This window comes from Delphinapterus leucas, chromosome 12 (genome assembly GCF_059928025.1).
Source record: "Delphinapterus leucas isolate spDelLeu-1000000601 "Yukka" chromosome 12, BTC_Dleu_Yukka2, whole genome shotgun sequence".
Taxonomy (NCBI): domain Eukaryota; kingdom Metazoa; phylum Chordata; class Mammalia; order Artiodactyla; family Monodontidae; genus Delphinapterus; species Delphinapterus leucas.
The window spans coordinates 8,501,523-8,522,353 of record NC_143140.1 but is presented as its reverse complement, the minus strand read 5'-3'; positions in this window follow the sequence as shown (position 1 = coordinate 8,522,353).

The window sequence follows — 20,831 nt, the reverse complement described above, 5'->3', positions numbered from 1 at the left end:
AAGGCTACTGCCAGCTTCCAACTGATGCCCCAGCTTCCATTCTGTCCCCTCTTCAGACTCCCTTAAGAGCCTATTATCTATGTAGCATTAACATAATCTTTTCATAAGTCAATCCATATCATTTTTCTACTCTAAATATTAAATATTCCAATGGCTGCCCATCACACTCAGAATTAATTCCAAATTCAAGAACAAACAAATCATCTGGCATGATATCTCTCCTGGCCATGTCGATGACCTCATTTCCGTCCACCAATGGCCTTCCCTCATTCTCTTTATCTACACTGCCCATCTTGCTGTTGCTCAAATACACAAGCATGTTTCTGCCTTGAGGCCTTTGTACTACCATTCTTTCTGCCTTGAATACTCTTTCCTCAGATATTTACTTAATTCAGATCCCTGATCAAAGAAGACTTCCCTAACCACTTGTCCAAAACAGCCCTCCCTGCTTTTCCTCATTATTTATCTCGCAAAATTTTGTCTTTAAGCAAATTATTGCTAGTTACTATTAATGAATTCTAATTCCTTTACTGAAATACAAGCTATATGATAGGAGAAACTTTGCTAATCTTGTTGACTAGTTCATTCCCAGCCTTTACAGCAGTCACTGACACTTAGAAATTGACCAAAAAATATTTGTTGAGCAAAGACAAGCGAGCTACACAATGTCCATTAAAAAGTGGATGGCCAGGACTTCCCTGGTGGCACAGTGGTTAAGAATCCTCCTGCCAATACAGGGGACACAGGTTCGAGCCCTGGTCTGGGAAGATCCCACGTGCTGCAGAGCAACTAAGCCTGTGCACCACAACTACTGAGCCTGTGCCCTACAGGCCGCGAGCCACAACTACTGAGCCCATGTGCCACAGCTACTGAAGCCTGTGCGCCTGGAACCTGTGCTCCACAACAAGAGAAGCCCCAGCAATGAGAAGCCCACGCACCACAGTGAAGAGTAACCCCCACTAGCCGCGACTTAGAGAAAGCCTGCACTCAGCAACGAAGACCCAACGTAGCCAAAAATAAATAAAATAAAATAAAATTTTTAAAAAGTGGATGACCATATTCTCATAAAGCTTTGACTCAAAAAGTCCTATTTGCATTGTGTTCCTTAAACATAGATTCAGAAATAAAAGTATATTTTTTAAAGTCGTGAAATTTTGTAGAAATGATGATCATCTTGGCACATATTAAGTTTCAATAAGTATCAGTGAATAAAACAAATAATGGCAGGCACTCAATACATATTTGATGGATGAATGAATGAGTGAATGAGGATGTATTGGCCAAATAAGTTACTATGGTAACCACCAAGTTAAGAAAGAAATATACAAAATTAAAGGCTTACTGAATTAAAGCAAAGCTAAATATTTGAAATGCTATATCTTTCAATGTAATCAGGCAGATATAGAAAAAGAAATGTTCAATCATTTATGAGGTGCTTTTTAAATTTAATTTTCTCATAGCTAACAAAGAATATTATCAGAAAGACCAGGTGAGGCAAAGATTGATGTATTAGTAAGGAAAATGCTAGCTGCTATAACAATAATCTCCAAAATTTTGCTAGCCTGATACAATATAAATTTATTTTCCATTCACATGAAGTCCAAATGAGTGTTTCTGATTTTAGATATTGTCCTTCAAATAGACTTTTAGGAACTTAGGCTACTTCCTTTCTGTGGCTACCCATCTTTAATATGTGTTTTCAGAGGTCAGCACACAGGGGCAGAGGCCGGAGGATCACACATGGTACATTCACCCTTCCTTGGGTAGAAGTAAGTCACATGATCACACAGAGACACAAGAGTAACTGAGACATGTAATCCAAGAGGAAGAGGAGATAGGTTTAGTGAATATGTAGTGAGTTTTCCCATGAAGTTTGGGATTTAACTAAGGAAAATATGGAAGTCTCTCTAAGACAAATTGTATTGGCATATGTGTATGTGTATGTGCCTGTGCGTATAGACAGAAAGTTCAAACAATTAAAATCTATTTGGAAGAACATTAAAAAATATGATTTAAAAGTTGCTAGTACTTGGGAATATAACAGGATGTTTCCTATCAAGCTCAAAATTGGGAAAGTAAATTCAGCTTTGAGAGTTAAAGGCTAAAAGCAGCAGAGGATGTATGTGAGCCTAGGCATGCAACGTAGGAAAGAGGGAGTACGGCTTCCCGGCTGCTGGACCTAAGTGTCACCTGGAAGACGAATGTATTTACACACCAATAATATAACGGTCAACACTATTAGAGAACATATGAGAATAATAGAGACAAATGTCAGCAGTGCCAGTGTCAAGTTGTCTAATAGGTAGATAACTTTAACCAGTGATACATCAGTTAGCATCAAGTATTCAAGATCATTCTTCTGGCAGTACCTTAGTCTGATGTTGTTAAGCATTTGAAAACTAGTTTTACATGTTCTGATCTAATGCACATCAGGGAAACCTGTGATTCTTGGGTAGCTCTGCTGACATGGAGAGAACTTGTTGATCACGGAGACTTTGAGGGCCCTTAATCCTGCGGTGATGATTTCTCAAGGTAGTTAATTATGGCTTCTGATTGTGATTCTGGAGGGGAAAGCTGACCATGACCATGCAAATATTTATGAGCTGCGTAACAGCTAGGTTTTCACTGTAAGCTAGCATATTGGCATTCTGGTTTTTATCCTAGTTTCCTGTGCATTTTCATTAATCTGTGAAGTCCTTCTAGGGCTTGCTGCTTACCCTTGAGTGGAGAAAAGGACAATCTCTTGGTCTTGAATGTGTGGAATGATAATAGATATGTTTTTCTTGCTGTTTCTTCTATTGCTTCTAGCTTCACTTTTTACTGTTTTCTACATGTTAGATTTTTAAGGTAGTTATATAACACTGGCCTTTAAGCTTTAAATACTTTAATGTGTGAGTTGAAAGTGCATACAGAATATATAACTGTGAAACAAACAAAAAGGGATAACTAAAGCAAAATTTACATTTTGTACAAATTAGATACAATCTTGGACAAATACTGTAACAGTGAAGCAGAGCTACCTATGAATGTCTTTATTGTTAGAAAATAGGTATGTGGTATTTACTTAAAATTCAAAATGTTTCAAATAGTATAACTAATTTTTAACTCTACATTTAAAGGAGAATCCCTGATCCATTTGCACTTATTTATACATGCCTCACAACTCTCTTTCCTATGAATTAAAAATTAATTTCTTTATGTGGAAATTATTTTATAAGTATATGGCAGAAGTAGGCCATTCAGGTCAAGCTAAAACAGAAAAGGAGCCTTGCTTTTTAAACCAATGTGGATTAAAATGATTCAGAAAACCACAAGATAATGTCTTCAAATTATCTGTTGTAGATCGTGTGTTTTATTTTAGTTTCCAACTAAATATGACATTTAGAGAAGAAAAGTTTAAAATTTGTAAGAGTTTTTATATTCATATTTTCTACCATACAGTACCGATTCTTCATTGGAAAAAAATATCCTCAAAGCAAATGGAAAGTAGTATTTTGACTTAAAGGAATCAAGAATAAATTTAGGCATTCAGTTTGAGCATATCTAAAATTTGAAGAATTTAATTAATTTTGAAGTATAGGTAAATTTACTATAGAGATTCCATTTTCTACACAATAAGGTGGTGAGCTAACTAATATAACTATGAAAATTCAAATGGACCTCAAAACTAACTTAAAAATTCTCAGGGGCAAAGAAACTATGTGCTTAACTATTGCAATTGTCATTTGCAGATCTGCTCCATTGGGCTTCTCTGTGGTAATGAAATAAGAAGAATCACCTGTTTACCTCCCAGCTCTCAACGAAAAGAGGCCACTTCCACACAAACATACACAGTGCCCACCTCAGGGACTTCGGTCAGTAGCATCCCACCTGCCAGGGCTACCCAACTGTGGGCCATAGTGAACACTACTCCAGTTGGTGAAGGTAAGTAGGTGAGACTATGATGCGGAGAAGTTTGAAAATGTTATGTTTTAAAACATATTTTCTGACTTATTTCAATATTTATTTTTCTAAGACACTTGATTTTTCAGGGCTATAAAATTGGCTTAGAATTTTTGTTGGTTATGTGCTGTGTTTTAAGTTTTAAAAACGTTGGTGTCCTTTATGAATAAATACTCTTTCTGAAACAGTGCAAAAATGTTCATGAATAGTCTTTATTCTGATATGTAAATTTTGGTAGATAACTGAACCCCAATTCTACCGCATTTTGTTTCAACTATCAGTAAAACTTATTTAAAAGACCTGTACTACTTGCCTCATTATGTCTTTATTCAACATCCTCTGAATCATTATATGTAAACTTATATTCCTATCAATTTATTGGAAAAACACTCAGATTTTTAAAAATCTGTTTTTTCCTATTGGAAAGTATTTTGACAGGTTGAGTATGTTTTGACACGTCTTATTTAACTTACTAAATCAAATGGTGCCATATTGTAAATAGTATATTGTATGTTAAATTCCAAATTCTTTCTTGTCTCTCAGGATAAGTAGAATGAGAATTATAGCCTTTAACAAGGTATTCCTTGTTTAAAAAATATTTTTAAAGCCTAATGGATATTATAAGCATAAAGGTATACTGCTCTATATTTTTTCTGTATAATTTCTGTTCTTTTAAGGAATTAATTTGAAATATGGTATCTAATATAAAAAAAATTGTCTCTTCAGAAAGTAAAATGAAATTTCTAGTATTTCTAACTCATTAGGTCAAATATTCTTTTATATTTTTTACTGTCAAAGAATTGTAAATTTTCTTGTTTCATACTTCAAAGGCATCATTATTTTGGAATGAAGGTTATTCTAAAGAAGACCATTTGTTCTGAATTTGGCCACCCCAGGGAGTATGAATAATAGAACTCTGCATTTATGCAGCTTGTGTAGTCACTAAACTTTCTCATACACTTTTATTAGAAATATGATTTACAGAGCCACATTAGTCTGCATATATATAATGTGTATAAGGTACAGTGTAATTTGCAGAAGATTCAGCCCAGGGCTTAATCCATTTTTCTTCTTCCTTTTCTTTCTTGCTCTCTCGTTCTTTCTTTCTTACCTTTTCCTCTCTGAAGGTCCAAAACAGACAGACTTTATCCAGCACGACGTTCTCCCAACCACTGGTTTGGCAGCATTAAATATTGGCACGTCCTCTGAAAGCTATTTACTCGAAGAACTGATTTCCACTAAGAAGCTTTCAGCAAAACACAGTCTTCCTTCTTCAGCAGATGTTTCCTCTTCTCAGTTTCTGAATTTTGGTGCTCATGACCCAGCACAAATCGTCGGGGGCAAAACACCTGTATCATGTATGCCCATCCAAACTCCAGTGGGCGCACCAGGACTCTTTTTCCCTGATAGGGGAGAGAGCACCCCGTTTATCATCTCTTCCTTAATGACAGATTTTATTTTTCCTACACAATCTTTATTATCTGAGAGCCCGCGGACTGTTGTCTTGTCTGCTACCACAATGAGTTCAGTAACTAGTGGTGTTCCAGGGGCTGATGTTGAGTTAAACAGACATTCATTACTCTTCCGTGGCTTCCCGCCCGCAACTGCTTCCGTGAGTGCACCTCCAGTCGTCTCTCAAGAGGATATTGAAGGATATTCAGCTCTTTCGTTAATTTCAAGAGAGTCCTGGAGACTGCTGAGCTCTTCGATGTCTCCCATTTCTCCTGCTAAGATAATCATATCCAAGCAGGTAGCCGTCTTAAATTCATCAACTCTGCACCAATTCACCACACAAGCCTCCATTCCCAGTGAAGATCAGGTTATTACCGAAGCATCCAGCAACCAGAGAGTCACAAATATCAAACCACAGGCTGCTGATTCTTTAAGTGAATTAAGCCAAACGTGTGCAATGTGTTCTATGACTGAAATAAAATCCTTTCATGAATTTTCAGATCAAGTTTTGCATAACAAACAGTCCCACTTTTACGAGACATCCTGGATGAATTCAGCAGTATTAGCCAGGTGGTTTGCACGAATGGGAACACAAGCTATCACTTCTGGACATTCACTTCCTTCGGCTGCTGAAATCACACCATCAGTGGCAATCACAGAACTGTCATCTTTATTTCCTTCTACAAAGAGTACAAAAAGAAGAATTTTAGTCTCATCCATAGAAGAATATGTTACCCTATCAAGTAATTTGGATGTTAATTTATGTTTGGATAAGATGTGTTCATCCATTATCCCTTCACAAACTGTCCCTTCAGACCTGACGAATTCGGATTTGACTTCACAACTGACTGCTGATGATCCTTCAGTATCAGAAAACATTTTTAAACTATTGAAAATAGGAATCTATGGTACAACTTTGGGTCCCACTGAGATGCTGAATGAAGACAAGTTACTGGGCGTGCAAGAGCATGAAGGGTCTTATACTCAGTTCAAACCTCATACAGGGGATGGGTCTCTAAATTTTGAATTAAACTTTCAAAGTCATCCAGAAACTATACATTCAAGTGACCTCAACCTGCCACGACATGTAGACTCCACGTCTGATTTTTCAGAAGTAACCTCTCCTGTAGCATTTTCTATAGCTTCAGCAACTCAATCACTTCCAATACAGACCTCTGTCCCCATGTCTGTAGTTATGCCAGATTGGACATATTATACAGATTATCTGACCTTAGCACCTGATTTAAAAGAAGAGGTCAGAACTTCTTCAGAATGGTCCAGATGGGAGCTGCAGCCTCGTGGGCGTGGTCAGGAATCTCCTGCAGCAAGTCAAAGGCTTTCCATCACTAGGTCTCTTATCTGGTCTTCCCTGGAGCCCATTCCGGCACCTCCTCAGCTGATGATTTCTGGTGAGTTCCTCAGTTTTAGTTCTGTAAACTTTTAGAAATGAGTTTCTTTTCTACAGAGAAGAAAGAGCCTGTCATGGTCACCAGGTGCTCTAAACAGCCTCTTTGTAAATCGGGGCAACAGCCAGTTCAATGGAGATGGCCCCTGCTGTTGTACCTGTCACAAGTGGTTATTCTTTACACACTGCCACAAAGGCTCACAGATCAATGCAGGAGTATGTTGGAGATGGCTATACCACAGGCAATCAATCAGCAACAACTAGTTCAAGTCGTCACAATGGATCTTTCAAAGTTTTGGAATAACTCTTATTATTCTCATTTCTTGAAATAGCTTCTTTGTAAGATTGAACATAATATAAAAACACTTTCTAACATTTTCTTCAGAGCTGGTACTTTTTAAACTGAAAAGATGAAAAAACTCAAGGGAACTCTATTGGATTTTCCCATCCTACATGGTGTGGTTTATCATTTTTTCATGCAAAGCCGTGATGCTTTCACTGTATACATAATACAGAATATAAATTAATGTCTTTTATTTAACAAAAACACCATATAGCAACTGACAGAAAATATCCTGTATATGAATTTGAATTCAGAGTCTTGAAATAATTAATGAAAAGCCACTTTTCTTAGATAACTGCTCTCAGCTTAAAGCATTTTATAAATTACTAATCTCCTTTACCCTTGTAAATTACTATCAAGTTAGGAAACGTGCAAAAAAAAACTTTAAGAAATTGTATTTTACAGAAAGAGGATATTTTGCATTTTTAAAAGAGTTCTATCTTGTGGCATTTCAAGTGTAATTGTGGCAGTGAAGTTAATTTTTCTTCAGTGAGGAATTTATTAGTTTTGTGTGTGTATGTGTGTGCGTATATGCTTCAGAAGAAATACGCATTATATCAATATTTTAAAGTTTTTATGTGAGTGACTTATGGCTGGCAAATCAGTAATATGAAAGACCAAATCATTATATTTGGTGTGTCCAATATGATATGATTTTCTTTACAAAGTTTCTAAAAATAACATAGTAAGTTTAATTACAAATTTAAAAGTAGAATCCTCCTTGTACTTTTATAAGATGATAGCTGGTTGTCTAATTTATGACTTATCGACAATGCCTAACACGTCACTGCTCACAGAGAAGGTTCTTAGTAAATGTAGCTGAGTTACACCTCCTCTCCTACAGTAACCCCATAGCCACCCCTGACTGTCCAGACAATCAGGACACAAATTCCCCATTTCTAGGAAATTGAATCCTAGTTTTGCCCTCTATGAGCAAAATCTTGTCACATTGCATTTTGCTCATCCCTCACTCCAACTGCAAACATTCTTTGATGGTTTTGACCTCCTCCAATTCTCCTAGCCTCCTTCTAGTTTCTCTTGCCTCCCTAATCCTTTTAGACAAGGTAATCAATCATTTCCAAGACATGCTGGCATTTTTCCAATATCTTCATCCACTGTATTGGTCAGGGTCAAATCAGGGAAAAGATAGCAAACTCCAACTGGGTACTTGGGGAGAGTTTAATAAAAAGATCATTTACAAATATATGGGTAGGGTATAAGGAAACAATGAGGCATAGTATGGTTTGCTGGGACTAGTACCAGCAGAATGTCATTACTGCCCCTAGGCCAGAACGGGCAAAGGAAAGGGCAGTTACCAGGACCCAGAAACTATGGAGGAAAGCTGCCAGTTTACAGAAGCTGTGGCTTCTCTGTAGGGGAAGACAGAGCAGTCCAAGGCAATCCAAGATGGAGAAGCCCAGGAGATGTACACACAACCTCACTGTCTCCTGTCCCTGTTGACCAAACCCATTCAGGATCTGGAAAAGATCTTTAAAACCACATCTGGTCTAATATTTTCATGTAAAGAAAAGGTGGGTAGGACATAGTAGAATGGCCTGCAGTGCTAAAATCTTCAGTACGTTCTAATACACTGCCAAAGTATGGAAGGAATGTGTCGCTGACGCAGGGAGAATTTCCTTGTATGTTTCTAAAGTGAACCATTGGGCACTACTATTTCCTCCCTTCATGCTGCTTCCATACTAGGAAGTATAAAAGGTGGAGAGCCTGTTATTCTGTGCTCCCTTGCTCTGGTGAATTCCTCACCTTGCATTGGGTTGCTGAGAAAAAAAAAAAAAAGATACCCCAAGCACCCTCTTGTGATCAACAAAGTGAGCATCATGGCACAACCTCTACCAGTGTGTCTCCTAGAGTTTGGTGGGACTTTTGACGCATATTATTGCTATTTTGCAGTCCATCCACAGCTCTATTAAGCTGAATGGAAGGTGTTGTGGTACGCCATCCTCTAAACAATCCAGTCTTTGCGGTTTGGTCAAACTCATGAAGAAAATGAAACCTAAGAGAGAAAAAAGAACATTTTTTAGCAGTTCATATTAATTTTCTGTAGTAATATGTCTATTTTTTTTTTCTACCAGTTGTTTGGGAAGAGTGTAAGGGAGAGCAACTGGAGATTCCTGACCTAAATATTCTCTAGTAGCAGTGGGTAGCAAAAATAGCACAAAAAGAAAAGTTTGCATGAGTTCCATTTATTCCATTCATATTTGTAACGTTTCAAGTTAAAAAAAAAAATCCAGTACTATATTAGTAAAATTCTAGAAAATGGTAAATGTTATTTTCTCCAGGAAGAAAAGAATGTGTCAAAGTAAGATATTTAATAATAAAATTTACCACATCATTAGATATAAAGACATTGACATTCATTTTATAGTTTACTGAGAGTGTTTAGTTTTTTCTCTTTTCTTCTTTCTATTCTAAGGGATTTACATTATCTCCAAATCTTTTAGGTATATATTATTGTTGACAAACATAACAATATAAATAGCTCACAATGATACTTAATCCCATTCTTTTTTTTTTTAAACATCTTTATTGGAGTCTAATTGCTTTACAATGGTGTGTTAGTTTCTGCTTTATAACAAAGTGAATCAGTTATACACATACATATGTTCCCATATCTCTTCCCTCTTGCATCTCCCTCCCTCCCACCCGCCCTATCCCACCCCTCTAGGTGGTCACAAACCACTGAGCGATCTCCCTGTACTATATGGCTGCTTCTCACTAGCTGTCTATTTTACGTTTGGTAGTGTATATATGTCCATGCCACTCTCTCGCTTTGTCACAGCTTACCCTTCCCCCTCCCCATATCCTCAAGTCCATTCTCTAGTAGGTCTGTGTCTTTATTCCAGTCTTACCCCTAGGTCCTTTATGACTTTTTTTTTTTTTTCTTAGATTCCATATATATGTGTTAGCATATGGTATTTGTATTTCTCTTTCTGACTTACTTACTCTGTATGACAGACTCTAGGTCCATCCACCTCACTACAAATAACTCAATTTCGTTTCTTTTTATGGATGAGTAATATTCCATTGTATATATGTGTCACATCTTCTTTATCCATTCATCTGTTGATGGACACATAGGTTGCTTCCATGTCCAGGCTATTGCAAATAGAGCTGCAATGAACATATTGGTACATGACTCTTTTTGAATTATGATTTGCTCAGGGTATATGCTCAGTAGTGGGATTGCTGGGTTGTATGGTAGTTCTATTTTTAGTTTTCTAAGGAACTTCCATACTGTTCTCCATAGTGGCTCTATCAATTTACATTCCCACCAACAATGCAAGAGTGTTCCCTTTTCTCCACACCCTCTCCAGCATTTATTGTTTGTAGATATTTTGATGATGGCCATTCTTACCGGTGCGAGATGATATCTCATTGTAATTTTGATTTGCATTTCTCTAATGATTAATGATGTTGAGCTTTCTTTCATGTGTTTGCTGGCAATCTGTATATCTTCTTTGGAGAAGTGTCTGTTTAGGTCTTCTGCCCATTTTTGGATTGGGTTGCTTTTTGTTATTGAGCTGCATAAGCTGCTTGTAAATTTTGGAGATTAATCCTTTGTCAGTTGCTTCATTTGCAAATATTTTCTCCCATTCTGAGGGCTGTCTTTTTGTCTTGTTTATGGTTTCCTTTGCTGTGCAAAAGCTTTGAAGTTTCATTAGGTCCCATTTGTTTATTTTAGTTTTTATTTCCATTTCTCTAGGAGGTGGGTCAAAAAGGATCTTGCTGTGATTTATGTCATAGAGTGTTCTGCCTATGTTTTCCTCTAAGAGTTTTATAGTGTCTGACCTTACATTTAGGTCTTTAATCCATTTTGAGCTTATTTTTGTGTATGGTGTTAGGGAGTGTTCTAATCCCATACTTTTACATGTACCTGTCCAGTTTTCCCAGCATCACTTATTGAAGAGGCTGTCCTTTCTCCACTGTACATTCCTACCTCCTTTATCAAAGATAAGGTGACAATATGTGTGTGGGTTTATCTCTGGGCTTTCTATTCTGTTCCACTGATCTATATTTCTGTTTTTGTACCAGTACCATACTCTCTTGATTACTGTAGCTTTGTAGTATAGTCTGAAGTCAGAGAGCTTGATTCCTCCAGCTCCATTTTTTGTTCTCAAGATTGCTTTGGCTATTTGGGGTCTTTTGTCCATTCTTTAAGTTGAAACAGAAGAGATAGTTCCATTAAACTCATAAACTAGTCAAAATGCCTTTTATGTACATATTTCTTCTTATAGTATTTAAAAACTCTATTGGGAAAATGTATTATTTAAGTAGTAACCAAAAACACAAACTACTGCTGCTTAATACTATACAGAACAAAGTTTAAAAGGTGAAATTTGTTGAATACCTTAAAAGTAGATAAATGGAGACATATCTTTATTTGAGAGTTCAGAAGTGTGATCTCTTAACACACATAGACACTACATTTGAAAAGTATACAGCAATTTCAAACAATTTCAAATGGGATAATTGTTGAACCCTGATTAAGTCATTTTAAAGTGAAAGAGAGTAGGAAGAGAAATGCTGAAAAGGAATGGCAATAAGAGAGCTTGTTGGTAAAGTGTTAAAATAAACTTTAATAAATGATTATGATGTTATCACAGGGATGCAGATAAAAAAATAGAACAGAAAGTCCAGATATATATGTATACATATTAGATATAAAATTACATAAAAAGGAGGGATCTTAATTGATAAATATTTTAATACTTACTAAATTATGTTGATGCATTCTGTTATTTTGAAAACTCTTCCCCTATATCTTATACCAAAATAAATCCTATGACTACTAACTAGATAAAATTACAAAATAAAACATTAAATAATCTAAATAAAATATAAGTTAATATTTATTTGATCTCTAACTGGAAATTTTTAATCTCGAAGCAAAAATAGAAAATTATAAGTAAAATGTTGATAGTGAGTGTATTTATAGTAGAATAACTAAAATTAATACTTTTTTAAGCCAAAAATGATCATAAACATAATGCAGATATATGCAAAAATGTATTGCCTCATAAGATAGACATATGGCTATAAAATACTCTGTCAAATCAAAGTGGAAAAGCTGACCACTGGAAGAGTAAAACAGTTTGCTCTAAACAAACAATAAAAATATATTTCAAAATCATCAGAATCAATTGAAGATAGCAAATTTAAAATGAGACAAATTTTATCTGTTTGCCAGTTTTTTGTTTTTGTTTTTTAATTGTAATACTCTGAATTGGTGAAGATTCTCTACTCTTTGGGGGGAAAGTAAATGGGCACCCTCTTTTCAGAGGTTGCTTGCCATCAGAAATGTTTTAAGTTTTAACATATCAATTTCAGTTTTAAGAAATTATTACTGATATACCCAAATTATGTTATTAAAATAATAAATATTTGGAAACAACTGTGTTCAGAAGTGGTCATTGTACTAAATAAATGCTGACATGAAAAGTTGCTTCTCTCATACTATTAAGTGGAACTGATAAAACCACAAATTTGCTCAGACATGTGTAGTGCAAGCACACCACACATATGCATACATAGGATTCTTTCAAAACATTAATGTTGCTTTTAATATTGTTTTTATTTTCTGAAAGTTTTACACTGATTATATATTTTATACTCATAGTAAAATATGCTTCTGCAAATATTTGTGCATAGTGAGAAAAAAATGTCAGAAAGTATATTTAATCACTTTATTCATATTAGATCAAAATGATCAACTTTACAAGAATCTTGAAGAAAATATCCATGTAGAAAAAAAAAAGAAAATAATTGCTAATTAACCTTATTATAGTGACAAGAGAGTCAACTGAAAAAAATGTAGTATATTTCTCTGAAATAACATAGGGAGATATCTTTATATTCAAACATGCCATGCACTTTTTTAAAACTAAATTACTATATATGTTGAAATCATTAGTAACGTGTCTGCAGCATTTTTACATTTTAATGAAATTGGAAAAAAAATGGAATGGCATTAAGCACATTATTTTATCCAATATTCAGATGTTAACTGACTGACTACTTTGTGAAAAGCACCAGACACTGCTGTAATTTTTGGTTTGTTTGTCTGTTTGGCCCAGAATTGCTCAGATATGAATTACACCTTTTTAAAACAATCATACCTGTTTTTCATTTCTATCTCTTGGCAAATTTAGAACCATGTTTTTATCCTAGGGTTTTCAAATGACTCATTATTATGTTTACATTTCATAAGCCAGCAAATTTGGATGAAGAAGCTTTCCTTTGGTGAAAACTACTAAGTGTCAGAGGAGACAGACACTTGAAGCTGACATGTGACACCTCGTACTGCACCTCCCCTTAGCCCTGTGGGCAAGGAAGTACTTACATAGTGATAGAAGGTTTTGTTGCAATATCGAATAGTCACTTTTGTTCTAATTTACTTGCAATTTATAAAACAAATCCCATATAGAACTGACCCTGTAATGAACACCACAGTTTTCCTGCAGGTCAAATTATATCTGCTGACACCCAGCACAGGGCAGTAATAAATTCAGAAGTAACATTCTGACATTTTCTCTCCTGTGCATCTTCCAGCACCTTCCACAAATGAATACCCTGTGCTTTTTGTGTTGTGTTAGTTTGCAGTATTCAAAAGCATTCATTATTTGCATTTTATTCCCACTGGTCACTAAAATGAATTGTATTATTGACACCATATACAAAATATAGTAGAGTGAATATAATAATTTAATAATACAATTTTTTTTCATGCATGTTACTGTTCTTTGGTTTCAAAATGCTTTCATCTTTATTGTTGAATATCCATCTCAGCAGCATGTTACCTTGGGAAAATTAATCGCAAAGACCAGGGATTGGCAAAGTATGCCCTGCATGTCAAACCTGGCCAGGCCTACTACCTGTCTTTGTAATGAGTTTTGCTGGAATATAGCTTTACTCATTTGTTTATGTATTTTCCATGGCTGATATTGTACTATGACAGCTGTCAGCTTCCAAAGTGGTGTTAGAATATGCATCCTCCAAGACATGTAATAAAAGCAGTTGAGTTAGTTTGTTTCAGTGTTCAGAGTTAGCTCTTACTAAGAACAAAATGCACATACTAACTCTGAAATATGAAGTGTGTAATTCTGATCATGTGACAAAAGGACTAAATTCTCTTATGTTTGCCTTTAAAACTGGCATTGTACAATATAAAGATGAATGGTCAAAGTTTTGCTAATAATTGAAATTTTTAAATTTTCTTGGAATGACCTTAAACAGAAAGTAAAAAAATACTATGAAAAGGTGGGAAAGAGACCACAAGTAAAAAGGGAAAAGCTTTATATTTTAGTACCTTTAATGGAACATTTTTTATTGCTCCTTTTAAACAAATGACCTCACATTTTCATTTTGCATTTGGTTCCCTGAGTGGTGTACCCAGCCCTGCCTGTGCTATTGCGGTTCTGGAATTCTCTTCCTTCCTCCTCCAGGCCGGTTTCATGTAGTTTTGCAGTTCAAATCCTCCAGGGTATGTTCTTAAATGTTTCCCCTCTCTCTTGTCTCCTTCCTTTCACACACTCTTCACGCTTCTTCTCTCAATTCTGATTCCTTTATTCGAAATTTGTCTTTGGAGGTGAAGCACCTACATTCATGGCTTCAAATACATGGAGAGGTATAAACTCTCTCCCACTTTCAGAATCACATTTTTAACCAGTCAGTGCCTCAGAAACCTAAGATAAAATCTTTATCTCCCCAACTGCCACCTCCATCTCTCTCCCTACCCATACATTTTCTCCCCTGATTCATACCTCAGACATGAAATTTATATCCATCTATTTTTCCAAACTTCAGGGTAAACTTTAGTTCATCAAAAGCACTATGGATTCTATCTATAAAGTTCTCTCCAGCAGCTTCTCAGCTCACTACTATCACTCCAGTTTAAACTCTTATCATCTTTTTTGGACTACCACAGTTCTCTCTAAAATTGACTGCTTATTTATAGTCTCCATTCTCCCAGTCTCTCTTCCACATTACTTTCAGAGTTGTTCTTATGTGATTTTTTAAATTCCTCTGCTTAAAAAACTACAGTGAGTCTTCATTTCCTATCAGAAAAGGTTTAAATCTGAAGCATTACAGCTACTTCTCTACGACCCATCTCCACCCTGTTTTTGAAAAACCCTCCTCAATCCCATCATACAGTTTCACAGCTCTTCTTTTTAGGGTCCATAGTCCCTCCTCATGGGTGCCCTCTATTGCCCAGTTTGTGAGAACACCTATCCTCAGGGTTGATGCAAACATCTCCTCCTATCGGAAGACGTTTGTAAAAACGCTTACAATTTATGTTTTCCCTTTATTTTTCTTCACTTTATTGCCCCTCCCGCCTTGGCACCTTACAAGTCTGTTCTCTATGTCTGTGAGTCTGTTTCTGGTAAAACCTATCTTAAAGCTGGTCACAAAGATTGTCATCAACTTAGTAAAAGGGTGGTTTAGCTGTGATGGTTACTATGACTAGAGCAATATAAGCTGTGGATATGCAGAAGCTGGAGGTAGGGAAAAATACTCTAAAATACACTAAGCATGGCTGAAGTGTCTGGACCCCTAAGGAAGAAGTTGGATAGCTCCATATACAGTAATCTCAAGGAATTATGAACTTATCAGGTCAGGATGCCTTTGGTTATCAAATGACTTGACACCAGGAGACCCTAGGCAGCTGGTGAGACAGGTAAATATGGGGAGGTCATGTTTGTTTCTGAGCGTGATCTCAGCTGTTCAGGAAGTGTTATTCATTTAGGGAACACCTATCTGCTCTTGGGCAAGGATTTAGCACAGCGGGAGTATGAGGCAGAATGTCAGCTCTACAGTGAGAGTATGAGTGAGGATGTGCACTTGATGTTCCCAGCAGAGGACCTAAATAATCCAGTCCTGTGATCTGGGCCAGTGTTAAAATAAGCCTTGCAGAACACTGTCACAGGGAAGAAATGCTTTGGCCAAGAAACAGCACAGATCTTCGTGGACATCTCTGGATATTATGGGAAAAAAATGTAACTCCTGGTTTCAAGGATGATTTTAATAATAGTAGCTGCCATTTATTCAATACCTGTTTAGTAACTGACAGTGACCGGGTCCCCTCCCAACTTTGCAGATGAGAACCAGGTGCAGACTGTCCTGGCTCAGGTCCCTCAGCTAGTAAGTATCTCATGGGCATTGGAATTGTAGTTGGCAAGACCCAGATATGATGAATTGTGAGGATAAGATATCATTCAATGAAGGGAGTGTGGCTCTTCTTATTCTTCATGTCTTTCTTGGCTCCCATTCTTGGGTAGATCTCAGTGGGGCCCTCTGGGGAATGGCATCCCTTCTCTGGGGAGTCCAGGAAGCAGGGGAACAAGGTTCAAAACTGGGGTAAGGACCTGCAGCTCATGGGCTTTTGCCCATGGGTAAGAACAGTGTACCTAGTTCTTTTGTCAAAACCTTTCCCCAAAGGGGGAAAAAGAAAAATGCAGCCAGTAGGCTTTATGTGGTGGTGGTTTCTGGACCCCCTGGTGTAGAGCACCTTTGACAGCATACCTAATTACTTACCTCTCCACAGACGTAGTTTTTCTCAATTCTATGTACTATTGTCAGTCACTTGTACATAGGAAATTAATAAAAATATATTTCTGTTGCCTCCCAAATTTATTTATACTTGAAGCATGTGGTGCAGTATGACAAGCTGTCACTTTTATGAACATCAGTCAGCAGTATTTTGAGATGCTATTTAATATCAGTAATTAAGACATTATTTAAATCCCTAGACAGTGTTTTCATCTAAGTATAACAGAGATTTGCATAACTGATGTTCTTCCTGAAGAACCGTGTTTCACTTACAACACGTCTTAGTGAGGATGTCCTGGTCTCTGTTTGTGGTGTGAGTGATACAGTGCTAAACAGAACACATGTCTCCTGCCCTCCTGGAGCTTAAATTCCAGTGGAGAGAGACAGATAGTAAACGCTGAGTATAACAAACCTGTATTTCTCTATAACATGTTATATATAATAAAGTGTACATAGTGCAGTTTTAATATACATATTATGTGTATATACACATAATATACATATTATGTATATCTATATCTATATATATATATATAATGTGATAATATGCATGGATAAAAAAAGCAGAACAGACTGGTAGCAGCTGTCACAGATTCTGCACTGATGGGTGAGAGACAATGGTCAGGTTTGATCTTGCTGAGGAAGCAACTTGAAGCAGATAAGGACTGTGTAGAGGCAGGGAGGAAAAACACATCACCAAGAGCAAGTAGCCGATGTCGTTTGCTTGACATTTTCTATGAACATAAGGGAAACTCCATGTGGTGGAACAAGTAAGCAAGAGGAAGACTTGTAGAGGGTGAAATCAGGTATATAATAGGGGAGAGGAAACAAAATCAGATTCCAGGAAGTTTAGGTCATTACAAGGGCTTGTCTTGTACTCTGAGTGAAGCAGAAAATTTTGCCAGGGGTTTCGGCAGGACAGTGACAGGATCTGAGTGATCACTCTGGCTGTACTGCTGAGTATTGATTAGTGGGTAGGAGTGGGGCTGACAAAGGCAGGGGACCAGTTAGGAGGCCGATGCCCTAGTCCAGGTGAGCAATGATCTTGGCTCTGTCCAGGTGGTGGCAGTGAAGGCCTGAGAAATGGTCAGATTCTGTATCTATTTTGGAGATTAAGCCAATAGGATTTGCTGATACACTGGATTATTTTATTTATTTTGGTAATCAGTTTTTTAAGCAGAGAGAAGTGTCTTAAACCACCCTCTGAAGACAAATAAGGAAAACTAGGCAAACCAATTTTTCCAGACATGCTGCAAATAGGATTATCTGACATTTTATCAGCTGTAAATAGTGTCTTACAATAGCTCTATTACAATGCAAAAGTCTGATAAGTTTATAATGACATTACTGATCATGGCCCTGAGGCACAGAAAGACTCTCACTCCTGCATCTGTCATGAATTACCAAGTCATGTTGGGCATGAAATATGTGTTTGGTGTTCTGTATTTATGCTTATTTGGGAAATTTATTTGTGACTTTGTGTTGAATGGAGGAACTCTCTACTAATAACAATATTTTGTAATCCAAGCTATCTGTGCCCTAAGTGGTAATATAACTAGAATAGTACATGTATCATATGTGTATGTGTATGTATGTGTATAGATTTGGGTGCGTGCCTGTGTGTTCGTATGTAACAAGAAGTCCATATGGAGTAGACAGACCCAAGGATGTAGTATGAACTATTGAGAGAACACATGCCAGAATTAGAAAATATGGAAAGAGAAGAATACAGATCCTGAGATACCGAGATTGGATAATATTGACTTTGAAATTTTGTAAATGTGACACTGATGCTAGAATTATAAATATATTTTGATGAACAAGGTATTAGTTTCCTAGGGCTGCCACAACAAAGGAACACAAACTGGGTGACTTAAAACAGAATTTGTTGTCTCACAGTCCTGGACCCCAGAGATCTGAAAACAAGGTGTTGGTAGGGCCAGGTTCTCCCTCTGAAACCTACAGAGGTGAGTCCTTCCTTGCTCACCAGCTTCTGGTGGGGCTGTCAGCCCTCGGTGTTCCTTGGCTTGCAGCTCTATCACTAATTTCTGCCTTCTCTTGTCACGTGGTGTCCCCCTGTGTGTTTCACCATCTTCCTACAAGGACACACTAAAATCAAAAAGATTTTTTAAAACCTTGAGTTATATAATTTAATTGCCTGGTAATCTGGCAGAAGCTTGGAGGATGGACAAATCCTAAAATTCCCATTCTCTGACTTTCTAACTCTTTGACTTTAGAAGAGCTATCTTATTAGTCTCTGTTATTAAATGGGGTTACCACTAATTTTGTGGAGTTAATTTTTAGGATTATATGAGTAAATATATATAAACTGCTGTCACAGGGCCACCTGAATGCTAGCCTCTCCCTAAGCTTCTGTTTTTGTAATTCAACTCTATACTCTCTTTTAGTTTCTAGACTACTGCCCCAGACACAGCTAATACCTGTCTGGTCCTTAAGCTCTGAGTACTTGAAATCTAAGCTTGATGTTTGCCCTGAATTTTATTGATATATACTCTATTTTGATTTGCTCACTTACGGTTGACTAACTTACTCTATTTTGACATTTTATTTCTAGGCAGAGACACACTCTTGCAGCTCTTGTAGTTGTAAACCCCTGGTTGTACTTTGGTCAGGGATTTCTAACCCTTCCCTAGGTCTCTTTAGTTCATATTAATGCTTTGAAGCGTGTATAATCAGTTCCAGAAGAGTCAGTAGTGAGGCTCCCTAGATCTGGGGTGAGGCTGTCCTCTCCTTCCTGAGACCTTGACTCCTCCTTCTGCATTCACACCCTGATGGCAGCCAATGTCTAACCCCTACTCTCAGCTTTAAATTACAGGATCCTCCAAGTGTAGAAATAACATTAATTCCTATAACCCTATCATATTTTCTTCCCTTCCCTCCAAAACTTCCCTATTTTACTTTCTAAACAGTGATTTTTAGTGCTTAAGAAACAAGACATGAATATTCCATCTATATTTGAAAACTGAAAAAAATTCTGGATAGAATTTGGAAAATTCAGATGATAAGCACAACTCTTTTGATCTAAGATTATAACTATGAACTGTATTTTTCTATTTGATTTTCATAAATGCTCTTATTTTGGGTGAAGCTTCTCTAAGTAACTTACCATTTAGCTTAGATTTTGGATAATTTTTATTTCCTCTAGTGTTTTTTCTGTCTCTTCCTTTGATACCATTGCCTCTGTCACTCTTTACAGCATCTGATGGGCTCTCTATAATGGAAGGAAATAAAATAAAGTTGTGTTTTATCATTTTGATAGTGGAAATTAATTAACACTGCAATTTTGTACTTTTAGACCATTTAATATTTGTACCTGAAGGTAGGTAAGTATCACTGTTTCTACTTGAAAAAGTCATCTTTTTTTTTTTTTCAAAACAAAATAGGGCCTGTAATTAAAGTAACATTTTTCACAAACTGGCTGAAAAAAGTATATTTATTTTTATTAACCCCACAGGAATTGCCCCCTATTTTATACTTATTTAATTTTTAAAGCACAATAGATAAATAATATCAGTTGAATTCCACAGACATAGGTGGAAACCGAAACATGTGTGCAAAGGACTTATACTTTTTTTTATTGATGCCCCATAAAATTTAGCATATTGTTTTCTAAAGCATCCTTACCACAGCATGGGGGTTTAGAATTTGGGCTCTAGAACCAAGCTATATAATTCCAAATCTACTTAGTAATGGTGTGATCTTGGGAATACTTAGCCTTTCTCTCTTTAAAATGGGAATAATAACCATGGCCACTGCAAACAACTCTTGTGAGGATTAAATTAGACAAGGCATGTGCTGTGCTTAACTCAGTTTTTAGAGGTAGTCAGTCTATGTACATTGCATCTATCATTACTCTTAACATAAAATCAAAAAAGTGCAAAACAAATCCTCCATTAAAACATTTTTTAAATTAGGAGAAAAACATACATGGTGAAGAAAACCTGTCCACAGTTGGCATGGTAAAGGGAGTATGCTGCTTCCTGAGGTTACTGTGCTCTTGACCCCACTGCAGTGATGTGCTCATAGCAAGGGGGCTTGGCATCCATCCACACAGTGGACAAGTGGACAAACTGAACCCATCTATATGGACATTGGAATGTT